Raw genomic sequence first — 17,201 nt, forward strand, 5'->3', positions numbered from 1 at the left:
ATATGATGTATGCACGAATGTGGATGAAATATGATGTTTTTTTGTTCATAGAACATGATGTTTTTTTAATTCACATATTTTTTTGTTCATGAGAGAGGCGGGGACGTTGAGGGATCATAGATGTATTTTTTCAGAATTTTCTATCGTGCATAGACGGATTTTAGACCACGGGAGCACCCCCTCTCTATCGTTGCAAAATTTGCTAAGTGATATTAAGAAGGAAGGAAAAGAAGTATAGGAAAGAAAGAAAATAAGAAGAGGAAAGAAAGAAGAAGAGGAGAGGAAGAAGAGGAGAAATAAATAAGAAGAAGAAAAAAGAAGAAAAAGAAGAGGAGAAGAAGAAAGGAATAGTGGAGAAGAAGAAAAAATAGAATATATTCTATTTTTTCTTCTTCTCCACTATTCCTTTCTTCTTCTCCTCTTTTTCTTCTTCTTTTTTTTCTTCGATCTTCTCCTCTAGCTATTCCTTTCTTCTTCTCCTCTTTTTTCTTCTTCTTCTTCTTCTTCTTAATTTTTATCGGGAACGAGGGTGTCGAGGATCGCCGAGGGGTCGAGGGTCGGGAACTAGGGTAGAGGGTCGAGGGTCGTTAAGGGGTCAAGGGTCGAGGGTTTTAGGGTCGAGGGTTCGAGGGTTCTATAGGGTCGAGGGATCGAGGGTCGAGGGTTCCAGGGTCGTCTAGGGGTCGAGGGTTCCAGGGTCATCGAGGGTTCGAGGGGTCGAGGATCGTCGAGGGGTCGAGAGAGGTTTCCTAGTGTCAAAGTATTGAAGAAATCCATGGCTTCATCATTAGCCGGAAGTAACCAGGGCATGAAGAAGTCCTCCAAAGTTATTTTGGAATGGTGTCCCGGATAGGATAATTTGCCTTTTTGTATGAATTTCAGCAAAGGCCTTCCAAATAACGATATTTGGAAGGTTCTTGCTGAACTTTGTACCAAAAAGTGAATTATCCTATCTAGGACTCCGTTCCAAAATAACTTTGGAGAGCTTCGTACCATCATGCACCTGTTACTTTCGCCTAATGATGAAGACATGGTTTTGTTGAATCCTTTGACACTAGGCAACCTCCCGACCCCTCGGCGATCCTCTCGAACATGAGAGGAAGAAGAGGATAAAAAAAGAAGAGGAAAAAAAAGAGGAGAATAAAGAATAGAGGAGTTCTTCTCCTCTTTTTTCTTCTTCTTCTTCCTCTTTTTTTTATCGGGAACGAGGGTCGTCGAGGGACATAGATGTAGTGTCGTCATTGTCGATATATACCCCCTCCCGATAGCTTCAACACGTGGGGGGGGGGGTCGATATTACCCCCTCCTTGAAGCGTTGTCGAGGCCACCCCAAACCCTTGAAGCGTTGTCGAGGCCACCCCAAACCCTTGAAGCGTTGTCGAGGCCACCCCAAACCCTAGAGAAGCAGCGTCGAGGCCACTAATTAATATATATGATTCCTTACTATGATTAGGTAGCTAGTTCTACGTTTGCCACTAATATATCCATCTGTCATGTTTGAATAATAATTGCCATGTTATAAATATTTGTAGAAACTATGGACACCGCCCAGACAAAGCAAAAGAAGCGTTGTTGAGGGACATAATCGCAGAAGGAAGTGATGCCATCTCGTCGTTTCTCAACGACAACGATGGTCTGGAAGGAGAGGGTGAAGAAGCTGGCTACGGTGACCTAATGCCGGTGCAAGAAGAAGAACATGAGGACGGCTCCGGTGACCCAATGCCGGTGCAAGAAGGAGACCGTGATGACGGCTCCGGTGACCGAACCGAGTCCGGCCAGGTATATACATTAGTTAAGCCTATGCTGACTAGCTGATTGATGCATTCATTGTTTTGGTATGTACACATATTAATTAAGTCTTTGTTCTTTTTTCTAGCCCTCCGGATCGAGCACAACTTCGGTAAAGAGACGAGGCCCGAAGAAAAAGTTGAGCTCAGATGAAAGGTTTGAGATCATAGCAATCGCGCCCGACGGCCAACCGATTGAAGCCATCCGAACAAAGAACGCATTTGTTGCTCAGTGCGGGGTTCTGGTTAGGGACAAGATTCCGATAAGCATCCAGCAATGGTTTAAGCCGGCTACAGAAGACCCTGAGGTGTCTTATGTCAATGATATGCAGAAAAATGATCTTTGGACTGAGCTGAAGTCAAATTTCACCCTACCGCCAGAGGATAATCCAGAGAACCCAGTTAAAGAGCAATTAATCAAGTCTTTTGCTCTTAAGAGGATGGCAGAACTATTCAGGAGGTGGAAGAAAGAGCTGAATAAGTTTGTCGAAAATAATGAGACACCAGAATTCAAGGGCAGATATGAGAAGATCAGAGATCACTGGCCCGCATTTGTGGCCCACAAGACATCGGAAAAGAGTAAGAAGATGTTGGCGACAAACAAGCAAAATGCTGCGAAGAAGAAGCATCACCATTGCACGGGGTCAGGTGGCTACCTCGTAGCCCGGCCTAAGTGGGCCAAGACTGAGAATGATCTGGTTGATAAAGGGATCGAACCAGAGACAATTAACTGGCCAGACCGTTGCCGGACTTGGTTCTTCGGGGCTGGTGGAACCTTGGACCCTGTAACAGGGAAGTGCATTTGGACGAACGATCAAATGGACATACCAGTCAGGAAGCTTAAGCAGTATATCGAAGCAGCGCAGCAAGGGACGTTCTTTCCAGACAGAGAGAACGACGAGCTCACAATGGCCCTCGGGAATCCTGAGCACCCTGGACGGACATGATGCACGCCAGGCTCCATTCCGTGGAAGGTTGGGTTTTCGGACGCAGGCGGTTACAAATCCCATGAGAGGAGGAAAAAAGTGCAGCACACCCAAATGCAGGCGCTGCAAGCAAGGGTAGACGCGATAGAGGAGCGAGAAGCAAATCGCAGCAAACGTACTGCCGAAGCTTCCCCCGAAGCTACCCCGCCATCTCAGCGCAGAAGCAGCGTGGCTTCCACCGAGCTGCTTCAGCCGGAGCATGCCTTGACGGCTCCTGCCAGCTATCCCGTGGATGCTATCACGAGTCTCAAAATTGCCATCTTATGACGCAATGGATGAATTTGAAGGTCAGGGCGGTTTTTGGCTCTGTTTATCCTACTAAACCAGGCGCAACTTTTCACTGCCGGGCGATTCCAGAAGGATATGCTAGGGTGATGGTGGATGAAATAACGGAGGGATTTGAGGACCTCCAGCTTGACCACCCTACCGGTGAAGGGGAGACTTGGCTGGGGTCTGCTCTAAAGACTCCATGCCTATGGCGGAAGGAGCTCATCAACCTTCCGAACTGGACGCCTCCGCCTCCTCCTCCTCCGGCGAGTCAGGGCACTCGGCCTCCTCCACCGCCTCCTCCTCCGGCGAGTGACGATCAGGGCCCTCGGCCGGCTCCTTCTCCGGCGCGTGGCGGCACTCCGCCTCCTTCTCTGCCTGCGCCGGCGCGCCCGAGCAGCCAGCCTCCTCCTTCTCCGCCTCGTCAGCAAGGGCGGAATAGACCCGCCGCCGCTCTGGCAGCTGCTCTGGGGCGTCATAGTCCTTCTCCTCCGCCTCGTAAGCAAGTAAAGAAGACAACCGCTCCGTCTACTCGGCCGGCATCTAGCAGTACAACCAGAGGCGGGAGGACATACAGATTCGGTCCTTCTCTGAAGAATCCATAGAAGTTACCATACGAGAGGACCCCAGAGGAGAACACGAAGATCGCGCGAACCGAAGTGGATGACTGGTTTCAAGGGTTGAAAGAAAAGAGATATCCACCTCCGGAGGAGAAGGTAGATCCAGTGAAAGTGAAGCGCACTCTGGCTGCCCTGGCAAGACCACCCAAGTCTCCGCCGAAAGGCAACTATGAGCACATTATTGCAAAGATATGGGCCGAAGCGGAGTGGTTGGGAAGTACAGTCAGTGATCAAAGGCTGAAAGAACGACGAGCAGCTGGGAAACAAATTGCCCAGCTCGGCGAACAAGCGAAGCAATCGTGCCCCCCGCTCAAGGTGCCTAGCGACATCGTCGATCCGAGGATGGTGCCCGGTTATTGCAATGTTGACGATTACCCGCCCGACGATGTACATTATGATCCCATGGAGGTGCAGATACACAGATACGAGTACGGGAAGCCTCTTGTCAAAGATGAAAAATCTTTAACAACGATGATGCGAAGATTACATGATTGGTACTTGAAAATCTGCAGAGAGTCTGGGGGAGGAGTACTTTGTATGCGAGAGTTAAACCGGAGCATGACCTCGTTGGAATTGAACTGTTGCATATTCCATTTGAGGAGTTCTATCAGTTTTTCAATCAATTGGCCCTCGATAAAAAAACGGGTCACCTGCTACTGTCTGTAAGTACTACTACTTCTGTCATTAAGTCTCTCTATATAGCTCATCTCTTTCATTGCATGTATTTATAATTATCCTCACTATATTATGCAGATTGAAGATCGCCGAATTGAAGAAAAGACAAATCGGTGATACTGGGTTCGTTAACACATATCTCATAGATGCAACTGAGGTTGAACATCGTCCCGAAGATACCGAGGCCAACTTGCTACAATCATTCAAAAAAATGAAAACAAAGATATAATACTCTTTCCTTACAACTTCAAGTGAGTGTTACTGTCTTGTGCATATTCGGTTTCCCTTATATATTAGTCCAGGTTATAGTAATGTAATTGATGAGTTATGCATGCGTGCGCAGGTACCACTATATTCTCCTAGAGATTAGGCTTGAGCAGGGAGTAGTAACTGTCTTGGACTCTAAACGAAAAGATCCCCAGGAGTATGCAGACATGACTGGAATCCTCAAGAAGTAAGTTAAATCGATCATTATCCACCATATCAGCAACTTTGTTCATTTCTTGATATCAAGTAATTGTTTTCTTTGTCCGGCAGGGTTTGGAGAAAATTCACTAGAAAAGTTCCGGGACTGCCGAAGGAGCTGGAATTTAGACACCCGAAAGTAAGTACTATAGTAGCATGTTTCGCGCATCTCCTAGTGATTCAAGCGCTAGTTTCATCAATACCATTTAATATTCTTGCTTATCAGTTTGATTGACCTCTATTTCTTGTAAAGTGGTTGTGGCAGGAACAAGGGAATGATTTTTGTGGATACTACGTCTGCGAGTCCATCCGCCACACGACCTGTGAGCGGGGCGGGTACTCTGACGAACAATATGAAGTACGTAAATAACAACATTCACAATTTTATTTTATTACCATCATTTGTGTTGAGTTTCATTCATCCATATATATATGTATTGACCCCCTTCTTCAAATTAGATGTTTCGAAAGTGGGATGAACTCCTAGCACCAGCTCGCATGCGAGCAATTCAAGAGGAATTGGCGTCATTCTTTCTTGACCACGTGATCGCTGAAGACGGAGAATACTATGTGGACCATGAGTCCGTATGATTATATTTGTAAGAGATAATTATTGTATATCTGTAGCCGGTAGTGTCGGATAGATATACGAGAACTTGTTGTTCGACCAATCTCTCGGAGAAGGAGAGGTGGTCGATATCACTTCTCTCTGTATGCATATATGTTCATGACGATCTTCTGTTTCCTTCGTTTGCTTACTAGCTAGCTAGCGTGTCTAGTCCTCTCTATACATATGTATAGTACGTAGCGTCGACCAAGCACGGACATAAGAGAGGACACTTCTCTCTATTAATTATAGCTAGCTAACACAATATATGAAACATCTAAATTAACCCCCCAAAACCCCCAAAACCCCCAACCCCCCCCTTTCAAAAAAAAAACAAAAACCCCAGCCACAGAAATGCTGACGCGTGGATGCCTATTGGTCCCGGTTGGTGCCACCAACCGGGACCAAAGGGTCTCCTGCCTGGGCTCCGCGCACAGGCCACGTGGAGGCCCATCAGTCCCGGTTCTGGATTGAACCGGGACTAAAGTGCCGTGACATTAGTACCGACCCTTTAGTCCCGGTTCAGGAACCGGGACTAAAGGCCCTTACGAACCGGGACAACAGGCCCTTTTTCTACCAGTGCTAGTTGGCTCGTGCATGATGTTCCCGACCGCCATTGCCACCAACAGGTTAAGGGCGGTCGTGGCTGTGGCCCCGACCCATCCTGCCCCCCACGTCCACTCTCACGATGGCCTCCTCGAGGAACACACGCCGCATCATGACGTGGACCGGAAGCACCCTCGATGAAACCGTCATCCGGCGCATGGAATTCTCGGCCGTCGTCGATGTTTTGCTGGTCGCCTCGTCCACCGGCCAACAAAGATGATCCCCTATAGCGGTTATCGTTGTAGGCTCTATACCCATCATAGTCCCAATCCCATTCATAGGCACCACCATGCCTCTCCCGCCCTGTGCTATAGCCACTGCTACGGCCACGAAATCCTCTGCGCCGCCTCCCGTCGTTACCATCAGCCGTCCCTTGCCCCGCGTTTCGCTGGTCACCCAGTTTCGTGCGGGCTGCCGACGTGGTTGGCGCTGGAAGCGGCGCAGGTCCATTCCCTCGGTCGGTTGCCATCATCATGTCGGGAATCTCCAGTGATCTGCAGTCACAGTCAACACCCAGACACGAGGCTCCCGACCACGTCCAAGCACGATGGCACATATACATGGGCATATGCCGGGCCGGCCGAGCCGAAACCATCGGCCCTAATAAATCAAGCCCAAGCCCGGCTCGAGACCGAAAAAACCTGATATGGCCCGGTCGGCCTGGCCCGACTACGACTAAAATCTGGTTTTCGCAAGCCCGAGCCCAGCCTGATCTGCCCGTCGAGCTCAATTTCTAGGCCCAAGCCTGGCCCAATGGCACGCTCAGGCACGGCCTGACCCGGGATTTTTGGGCCGGGTTGGGTAGGGCTGTCCGGGCCGGGCTGCCCATGGCCAGGTCTACGACGCCTATCACATATTGATTGCATGATGGGCTGGGTCATTTGCCCTTCGCCCGCGTTGGTGTCGCTTGCGGGAACTCCTAATCAACGCGCTCGGCACCGTGAACAGTTACTGGCGCTCACGCGCCCCAGCTCATGGGCCGGCCCAAGAAGGAGAGGATGCTCCCTGGTCGCTCGTTCGTTCGCAGTTGATCGGTCTCCCTGGTCGCTCGACCCGTATTTGTCCGGTCGCAACTAACTTGTTGACCAGTCAACCATTGAATTTTGATAAAAATGGAAAAATATTTTTTTTCAAGAATTCAAAAAGGTTCAAGGATTTAAAAAAACTTCAAAGTTTTGAAAAAAGTTCATTGAATTTGAAAAAATTTCATTGATTTTCACCAAAAAAATCATAAATTTGCAAAACAGTTCATTGAATTTAAAAAAACATCAATTTTGAAAAAATAATCCATTGTATTTGAAAAAAAAGCTTACAAATTTGAAAAAAATTCAGTGATTTTGGAAAACTTCATTGATTTAGAAAAGTGTTCACAAACAGGAAAAAAGTTCATCGAACTTGAAAAAAGATCATGATATTTGAAAAAAGTTCATGAGTTTGAATGAAAAATTCATCAATTTTTGAAAAACATTCACAAATTTAAATAAGAGTTCATCAGACCAGGAAGAAGGAAAAAAGGAAAAGAAAAAAGAAAGAAAGAAAAAGATGTTTTTTTGAGAATCTGAAAGAAAAAGATGTAAGGATGTTGCTGCAGCGAACGTTGATGCAGGGAGTTGCTGCTTCGACTCTCACCAAAGCACACTTTCTTTGTGTTGTAAAAGAATAGAAAAAAAATGGTATATGGGACGGCCCAGCACGAGAAGGGTGTGCGCCCGTTTGTAAATTGCACAATAACAGGCGCTTGAAGCGTGAAATAGGAAATGCGGGAGTCGCTAAAGAAAAGGAAATGCGGGAGCAACTAATGAAGATATTCATTCATCTCTGTTGCACTCGTGCTTGTGTGACGCGCTTGCCACCATTCTGGACAAGGCTAAGGCCGCCGGCCATATTCGTGGGATCACCCCCACCTGGCCGGCGGATCCGGAATCCCCCTCCTTCAGTATGCCAATGACATCATCATTATTGTCGAAGGCTCGGAGATGGACATCCCCAACCTCAAGTTCCTCCTTCTTCTCTGCTTCCAACAAATGTCTGGCCTTAAGATAAACTTCGACAAGAGTGATGTAATGGTGATGGGCTATTCTCCGGCTGAGTGTCTGCCATTGCTAACCGGCTTAACTGCCGCCTGGGCTCCTTCCCCGCGACCTACTTGGGAACGCCCATTAGTGACTCCCGGCTATCCGTCGCGGACTTGCGCCTGACCCTGGCCAAACTTCAAACGCGCATTGAGCCATGGCAGGGTAGATGGTTGTCAAAGGCGGCGCGGACAATTCTCATTAACTCATCCCTCTCCAGCCTCCTCTTGTTCCTCATGAGCTTCTACAGCCTTCACGAGACTCTGCACCATGAGATCGCCAAAGTCCAGTCTCGTTTCTATTGGGCCGGCGACAACAATAAGCAAAAATACCATATGGTCAGTTGGCCTGATATTTGCAAGCCCAGGGAACAAGGAGGCCTTGGTATTATGTGCTCTAAGCGCATGAATATCGCCCTCCTATCCCGCTGGCTCTGGCGCATCTCGCAAGGTCACGGTGGCCTCTGGCTCGACATCATCCGGAACAAGTACCTACGTGGACAACCCCTTGCCTTCTGTCAAAGATCGGGCGGTTCCCAGCTCTGGCAGTCGGTCGTCCAACTTCTACCTATTCTCCGCATTGGGGCCTCCATCTCGACGGGCTCCGAGGCGGCGACTTTGTTCTGGTTTGATCGGTGGACCGGAGACACTCCCTTCGCTGTGCGATTCCCCGACCTCTTCTCCATCGCTGTCGACCCTTTGATTTCTGTTGAGAGGGCCCTTATTGACTTAGGGCGCCTCGCTTTCTGGAGGCCATTTGGGTCCCCGGAGTTCGCCGTGTGGCGTGAGTTACTGGATTGCGTCGCTCTCCACGAGCCGATGGTGGATGGTGGCCCAGACCAGGTGCGATGACGCCTCGAGCCCTCTGGCCAATTCTCCACCAAGTCTCTCTACCAGGCCATTGCCCCCTCCTTCGCCCCTCCCTCCTTATGAGGGTGTGGTCCATCCACCTGCCTCTGAAGATCCGGATCTTCATGTGGCAATGGATTCGAGGTCGGATCCCGTCTGGGGTCGAGGTGCACAAGCGAAATGGCCCGAGCACTGGCCTCTGCCCGTTGTGCGGTATCCCTAAAGACTCGAATCACATCTTCTTCTCCTGCGTGTCCGCTCAATTTGTTTGGAGCTACTTTCGCGAAGCGGTGGGTGGAAATTGGTGCCACACCAACTTCCCCGACCTATTTGCCGAACTCCAGAAATCCCTTTTGACGTCTCTCCACATTAGGTGGCTTGAGATTGGGGTCATCGCTTGGACCCTCTGGACGATCCGCAATAAGCTTGTGATCCAGCGCACTCCTCTTCGACGGGCTACTGACGCTATCTTCAAACTGTCCGATTTCTTGTAGTTTTGGCGGCCGTTTAGCCGCCCTCAGGACCGCGACGCCATCTCCGCCTTCATCGCCGACCCCCGCTCGATGGCCGTCCGTCTGTCGCCGCCACCCCCACCGCCTCCGCCGGAACCTGACTAGGCACTTGTCTTGCTCTCCGGCGCTTTTCCGTTATTTTATTTGGGCTTGTTGAGCTACGCTCTCAGCAGAACCTCTATACTTCTTTATAAGATTTGAGTGTGTGTGTGGACTAGTCCATGTATGTGTGCTCTCTGACAGTTTGCTTTATTTATAAAATGGGGCGAAAACCTTCTTTTGTGTGTGTTTATACAAGTGCGACTGGTCTCAGTTCAGCCGGGTGGACACAGGTTCAGTTCGCATGTTAGAGCATGTCCAGCCGTTGGCCCCCCAGGGGGCGTCTAAAATCGTCGCCTAGGGGTGAGCCGACGCAAAAATTGGGCCTGGGGGCGAGTTGGTCCCCAGCTGCCGGCCCCAGGGCCGCCCCCAGGGCTGCCCCCAGGCGCGTTTAAAAATAAAATTTGTATAGCAAATTTCGGCACAGTTCGGCGAAGTTCGGCGAAACACGATAAAATTCGGCAAATTTGGGCATATATTAGACATGTTCGCCGGTTTTCATTACATAGCAAAATAGATAACTAAACTAAAAGAGAGAGCCGGGCGTCGTCGCCATCGTCGAACTTCTCCTCCTTGACGCGGCCGTCCCTGGTGGACCCCTGACCGGCGTCGCCAACGCGGGCTGGTGGCAGTGGCGCGTCGTCGTCGTCGCTGTCGCAGATGACGACGACTCCGCCTTCGTCGCGGCCGCGTCGGCACTCCGCGAAGCGGCCGCAGGGCGGCGCACTGGCGCTCCTTCGCCTTCTCCAGGCGCTCCTTCTCCATCGCTATGGAGTCCCTGCGCGCCCATTCCAGGGCCGCGTCGTCATCGTCGAGCTCCGCCTTCACCGGCGCGGCCGGCTCCTTCTTCACCGGCGCGAGCCCCGGCTCGGTCTTCACCGGCGCGAGCCCCGGCTCGGTCTTCACCGGCGTGAGCCCCGGCTCCGTCTTTGGCTTGACGAAGCACAGAGGAGGAGCCGCCGAGGAGGCGCGCCGGCCGCCCTCGTTGATGACGATGCCGGCGCTGGAGTGCGTCGGCCGAGCGGCGTCTCTGCCGCGGGCTCGGCCTTGACGCCGAGCAGGGCCGGAGCATCGGAGGAGTGCGAGGAAGATCGCGAGGAGGAAGAAGAGGAGGAGGACCCGAACCTCCTTGGCGCCCATGGCCCGGCGCGTCGGTGGTGCGCCGGGGCGGCCACTCTCGCCGGGTACGCCAACAGCGGGTCGTTGTCGCCCTCGAGGTACGTCAGCACGCCCTCGAGTGTGCGGCCGGGGACGTCCCACCACAGGTGGCGCCCCTCGCTGTTCTTCTGGCCGCCGAGCACCGGCGCGTCGTTGGTGGACGCCAACCGCTGCCGCTGGCGGCGCTCGAAGTACGCCGCCCAAGCCGCGTGGTTGTCGGCGGCGTACTGGGGGAGGGAGAGCTGGGCGTCGGTGAGGGAGGCGCGGACGACCTCGACCTCCTCGGCGAAGTAATTTGGCTTGGCCACGGCGTCGGGCAACGGGGGAACGGGCACTCCCCCGTCTCTGAGCCTCCACCCCATCGGCTCGGCGCGCATGTCCGACGGCGCCGGGATGTTCGCCTGGAATAGGAGCCAGGACTCCTGTTCGCGTAGCGAACGGCGGCCGAAGCCGTTGGCCACCGCCTCGTCTCCGGGAAAACGCTCTGCCATGGCGACGGGCTCGGGAGAGGTAGAGAGGGAGAGGGAGGGGCTGGGCGGCGGCGCTCGGGAGGGGTAGAGGGAGGGGCTGGGCGGCGGCGAGGGACGGGGCTGGTGTGGGCACAGGCGAGTGAGGCCACCGGCTATATAGCCGCGCCGCCCCCGTGTGAACGCGTGCGAGGGAGGGGAGGCGTCGGCGCGCCGTCCCGTGACGCGCCGCCCGTGAGGAATCAATGGCAAGGCTGACTGGCGGCATCTTTGCCATTGATTCCCCGCGGGAACCGAGGCCGTTGGGGGAAGACGAGGCGCTGTGTCGCTGACGCGGCTGGCCTGCGGCTTTTTCGCGCCAAAACAGCTCGCCCGGCGCCCCCGGGCGCCCCCCAGCGCGCCGGGTTCAGCCTGGGTCCGCCAGCGCTGTTTTTGGCTCAGACCGGCGAAAATCGGGCTTCTGAGGGCGCAACTGGGCCCTTTTTTCGGCGCCGCCGCGAGAAAATCGCCTGGGGAGGCCTTCCTGAGGGCGCGGCTGGAGATGCTCTTAACGATCAAAAGTTGCCTCAGTCGGGTGGGATCTAGTGATGCATTTTCTGTAAATTTGAAATTTGGGGATGAACTAGCAATGTATACGGACTATATTTGAAATTTGAAAGGTGGGTGCAGCCACTACTTTCTCATATTTCTGTAAAATTTGATTTTTGAATTCCTTGGTGATGTACTGAGGCAGCTTTGAATTTCAGATTCCACGAACACATGGAGGTCGATCGTGTATGCCTGAAACTCATCCCTGTCCCGCTCGTGTATTTGTGTGTGCATATGGTCATGTACGTACATGTGTGCAGAGTTGCGACAATTAATTTAGATCGGAGGGGAGTAATACACTTCAGCTTCGCTCTGCTCTTTTCCGTCATGATTTTCAGAGCACCATTCCTCGGGATTCTGTTGTCCCGCCAGATGCGAGTCTTGGACCCATCACTTATACGCATCAAGCCATTTTTTAGCAGCTCAAGACTCTGTTCAATTCCTCTCCAACCTGCTGAAGTATCTGAGAGGAACACCGTTCAAGTAAATTTTCATTTGCGAAGTATTTACCTTTCATCAGTTGTGCATATAGGGATTCTAGCTTATGTGGCAGTCTCCAAGCTTGGCACGCCCAAAGAGCTTGGTTGAAACAATACGAGTTCCTGAAACCCAGCGCGTCCCTGCATACTGGGTCAGTAAGGAACTTCCAAGCTGCCCAATGCACTCTTCTCTTATTCTGTTCATCTCCCCCACCAGAACATGTCAGTTGTTTTCATAGAATCCTCGAGCTCCGGTAGGTTTTTGGGTCCGACTTTCCTTATAAATTGAATCATCATCTGTGTTGGTTTTTGGGTGTAGTTTTTCTTATAAACTCGACCATTTCTATCCTTTCTGTAGAAATTGTAGGAACCCCTGCAGCCCTGCCCTCTCGAAGCGGTTCTTCGAAGAAAAGAATTTATCTATTGGAGAAACGAATTAGCCAAACTAGTTTTTGCGTGGAATGCTTCAGTGGATCAATTTTTTGTACTGAAATTGCCTTCACGTTTATCAACTTTACCAACGCTTAATTCGAAAGTCCAAAAGAAAGAGGTCATGACATCGACGCGGCCTGGATGCCCGATGAGCATGGTGGTTCCTATCCGGACCATGGTCTAGTATTGGATTTGAACGGTTCTTGCACCCCCCCCCCCCCCCCCCCCCCCCCCCCAAATGGTACTTAACGGTTCTTGCCCACTGATTAAATGAAGGTTGTTGTTTGGAAGTCGATCTCATGTCGAGTCACCAAAACTATATCAGAAACTTGAATATGTATACCGGGTCTGTTTCAAGTTGTTTAATGGTGATAGACACGACATGGTCGTCAGGTCCTGTTTTTTCCTCGATCACGTGTTTCACCTAGCAACACCCAAAGTTCTATATATACATTCACGCGACAGAACACGAGAACATAACACTCTTGTCGAATTCAGACATGGATCCGAGGACAGCTTTCTCTTGCTGTGCTCTGCTCCTCATCACACTGTTGCCTCTTTCAGCAAATGCCTCGAGCAAAGTAAGATATACTTCCTCCCTTTGAGGGAAAATATAATCCCTCTTTGTTCACAAGACTTCAACTTTTGTTTTGTTTGTGCATAACTCGGCTTGTTCTGAACTTTCTTTTTTCGCAACTTCCCGCATGTTAATTTCAGCTCTACATAGTGTACATGGGGGAGAAGAAACATGACGATCCATCTGCTGTCACCGCGTCGCACCATGACATACTAGCCTCAGTATTTGGGAGGTACGAACTAGCTGGTAATTCATGTTACTACATATTATCACCATGCGACAGAAGTGATTGCTAAACATTGTGTCTTGTCTGCAACAGCAAGGATGAATCCTTGAAGTCAATAGTTTACAGTTACAAGCACGGATTCTCTGGATTCGCGGCAATGCTCACCGGAACCCAAGCTGAGATGTTGGCAAGTAAGTGATAACCAATCCAAGATGGCATCAGCATTTGATGCCTTCATATGTTGCTGGCATGATCGAATGAAACTAATTAATATGGATGTTGCAAATGTAGAGTTTCCTGAAGTTATAAGTGTGAAACCTAACACTTATCATGAGGCACAAACAACTCGAAGCTGGGACTTCCTTGGCCTTGGCCTCAACAAATTACCACAACAAACTGACCTGCTTCGGAAAGCAAATTACGGTGAAGATATCATCATCGGGGTGATCGATTCAGGTTTGTCATGAAATTTCTAGATTAAATTCAGAATTTGTGAAAACCAAAGCCAAGCGTTAGAAATGGATATAGGTTGACTCCGTCGGTCCACGCATGTCTTTGTCGCAGGCATATGGCCTGAATCACTAAGCTTTGACGACAACGGATACAGCCCCGTTCCGGCACGGTGGAAAGGCATATACCAGGTTGGGCAGACATTCAATGCAACAAGCTGCAACAGAAAGATCATCGGCGCACGGTGGTACTCGAATGGAGGTGACCCCGAGAATCTCAAGGGCGAGTACATGTTGCCTCGGGACTTCCACGGCCATGGCACACACGTCGCCTCGACGATCGCCGGTAGAGAAGTCCAGGGTGTGAGCTATGGTGGCCTAGCCACTGGCATGGCCCGTGGCGGAGTACCACGTGCACGGCTAGCAATCTACAAGGCGTTATGGGGGCCGCGGATAAGGGGTAGTGAAGCCATGATCCTCGCGGCCATCGACGATGCCATACACGATGGTGTGGATGTCATGTCGCTCTCACTTGGGGGTGCTGGTCACGAGTTTCCCGGGACACTGCACGCTGTCTTGAGAGGAATCTCAGTTGTCTTTTCTGCCGGGAATGATGGCCCGGCACCACAAACGGTGACCAATGCTGTGCCATGGGTGACGACAGTGGCAGCTAGCACGATCGACCGTGCCTTCCCAACCTTAATATCTCTTGGAAACAAAAAAAAGCTTGTGGTACGTACAAACGATCGATATGCAAGTACTTGTTCTGATATTTTTTTGATAATATTAAAGCATAGAAAATGCATCATCAAATACGATCGCTTTCAAGGATAGAAACATCATTGCATATGCTAGGTACAAATTAAATAACAAACTGTTTTATAGTTGAGATAACACATAGTTGAGTGGCCATGATTTTATATCGGTATAGGTTTTACAAAGTCAATTATGATACGTCAGGTGTTGAACAAGCGTGTGTGGAAACATAATCGTATATATTTTTACAAATCAACTTGACTCGGCTCAAATGCATGCAGAAAAATAATTTCCTACCGACTTTGTTATCAGTTAGGTTTCCTTAATGTACTCTTTTATCCTCTCGAGGAAAACTTATGATCTGATGTGTCTTCGATCTTAAACACAGGGACAATCTCTTTACTACAACTCAACTCTGAACAACGGTGACTTTAAGGAGCTTGTTCATGCGGGAAGGTAGCGACATAACACACTCAATCAATATGTTAGATTTTTATAGTTCCATTGTTTATCGAACCATATTCACTTCAACTTTTGTGCAGCTGCACTGCGGAGTGGTTGGCATCAAGCAACGTGACCAGCAAGATCGTCCTGTGCTACGCACCGGGGTTGGCGCCCAGCGTGCTGCTTCGGGTAGATCTGCCCCTCACCATCAACCGTAGCATGGGCGCCGGAGCCAAGGGCCTCATCTTCGCGCAGTACGCCACGAACCTCCTGCCAGCATGCAAGGGCAGCATGCCCTGTGTTGTAGTAGACTACGAAACCGCACAGAGAATTGAGTCATACGTGGCGATCGCAGAGTAAGAACATGTCGCGTTGCCGGAAACAGGAGGAATATGTTTTCTTTCTCCCGGAACTAATTTGTGCATGTCATTTGTCATGATAGGAGTCCAATCGTGAAGATATTACCTGCCATGACCGTTGTCGGAGACACAGTGTTTTCACCAAGGGTCGCTGCATTCTCGTCCAGAGGCCCTAGCCCCCTGTATCCAGGCATACTCAAGGTACTTCAAGTGTGAACTTCTTAACTCAAAGTCAGAATAGTTGCACTTGCAGTGTCCCTTTTGTTTTTGCGCTGCGGTGCTTTTAACTAGCCTATCTTACTCTCCAGAATTAATACTTTTGTCTCTATGGATATTTGCACAACCCGACATAACTGCACCAGGCGTCAACATCTTAGCAGCTGTGCGTGACTTCTATGTGTTCCTATCAAGTACATCCATGGCATGCCCACATGTCTCAGCGGTGACCGCTCTGCTTAAATCGGTTCACCCTGACTGGTCGCCTGCTATGATCAAGTCCGCAATCATCACCACAGGTATGCACAATGTGTATATGGAAAGTTCTTTCAACTATTTTATGTTATACCAATAACTTATTTCTTGGTGATGATTCTAGCGCCAGTGACCGATCGTTTCAGCGTGCCGATCGAAGCAGAGGCGGTCCCGAAGAAGGTGGCTGATCCCTTCGACTTCGGTGGTGGTCACATGGATCCAGACAAAGCCACTGACCCAGGCTTGGTTTACGACGTGGATGCAAGAGAGTACAACAAGTTTTTTAATTGCACCGTTGGGTTGTTACATGGCTGCGAGTCTTACCAACTCAACCTCAATCTCCCGTCAATCGTTGTTCCAAACCTCAAGGACCATGTCACGGTTATGCGCACTGTGACAAATGTGGGGGCAGTTGGAACAACTTATCATGCAGTGCTTGAAGCTCCAGTAGGGGTTGTCATGTCCATGGAACCATCAACGATCACATTCGCTAAAGATAGTAGCAGAAGTGCATCATTTAGGGTTTATTTACTACAAAGCGGAGAGTGCAAGGTGGATTTACCTTTGGTAGTTTGACATGGTCAGATGGAGGTACCCACGTCAGGATTCCAGTCGCAGTAAGGAATGTGATAGAAGACTTTGTTGCAGATACATCCTAAATTTATCGGTGTATGGTATATGGTTATTCATGCAGTAATGTATTTGGCATACAAAAATATTAATAAAACACCCAAAAAAAATCCTATTGTTACAATAGTAGGAAACGAACATGGTGGTCCATGATTAATGAGATGTGTTGATCCTTTTGTATGACTATACTAGAATCCTTGGGTGGTGGCTCGCCATGTGTCCAAGAGAGGACATTCTGTGCCAACTTCTAACACTACAGGAAAACATATGTTGCCTTTTGTTTCGTCATAATTAGAGTGTAATTTGTCGGCCACTTGGCTTACATCAGTGTAAGCCGAGAGCCAACTCTAAAATACACAACACATAAAAGCCCCTCGGCTTACACCACAATATAGCGGGAAGAGCTTGGAAAACACTCACCTTAAACTAGGATCTCTGCATAAACCATGACAAGCACTCGGCTTATATAGTATGCTCAGCAAACTACCCTGCCATGTGGCCTTCCTCCATGCAGTTGACGGCTCCGTCATGGTGGGTGGTATATGCCGGGTGCACTCTAACAGAGGACTCAACTTAAATATTTCCTTTAACAAAAAATGTGAAACCCTTTGTCTCCTGTAA

The 17,201-nt window shown here is 49.9% G+C and overlaps 1 pseudogene; it reads left to right on the forward strand.

Moving 5' to 3' along the window:
* Positions 1–13,163: 13,163 nt before the first annotated feature.
* LOC123058097 (subtilisin-like protease SBT3.8) lies at positions 13,164–16,647 on the forward strand (annotated as a pseudogene).
* Positions 16,648–17,201: the final 554 nt, after the last annotated feature.

Source organism: Triticum aestivum, chromosome 3A, assembly GCF_018294505.1.
Source record: "Triticum aestivum cultivar Chinese Spring chromosome 3A, IWGSC CS RefSeq v2.1, whole genome shotgun sequence".
Classification (NCBI taxonomy): Eukaryota; Viridiplantae; Streptophyta; class Magnoliopsida; order Poales; family Poaceae; genus Triticum; species Triticum aestivum.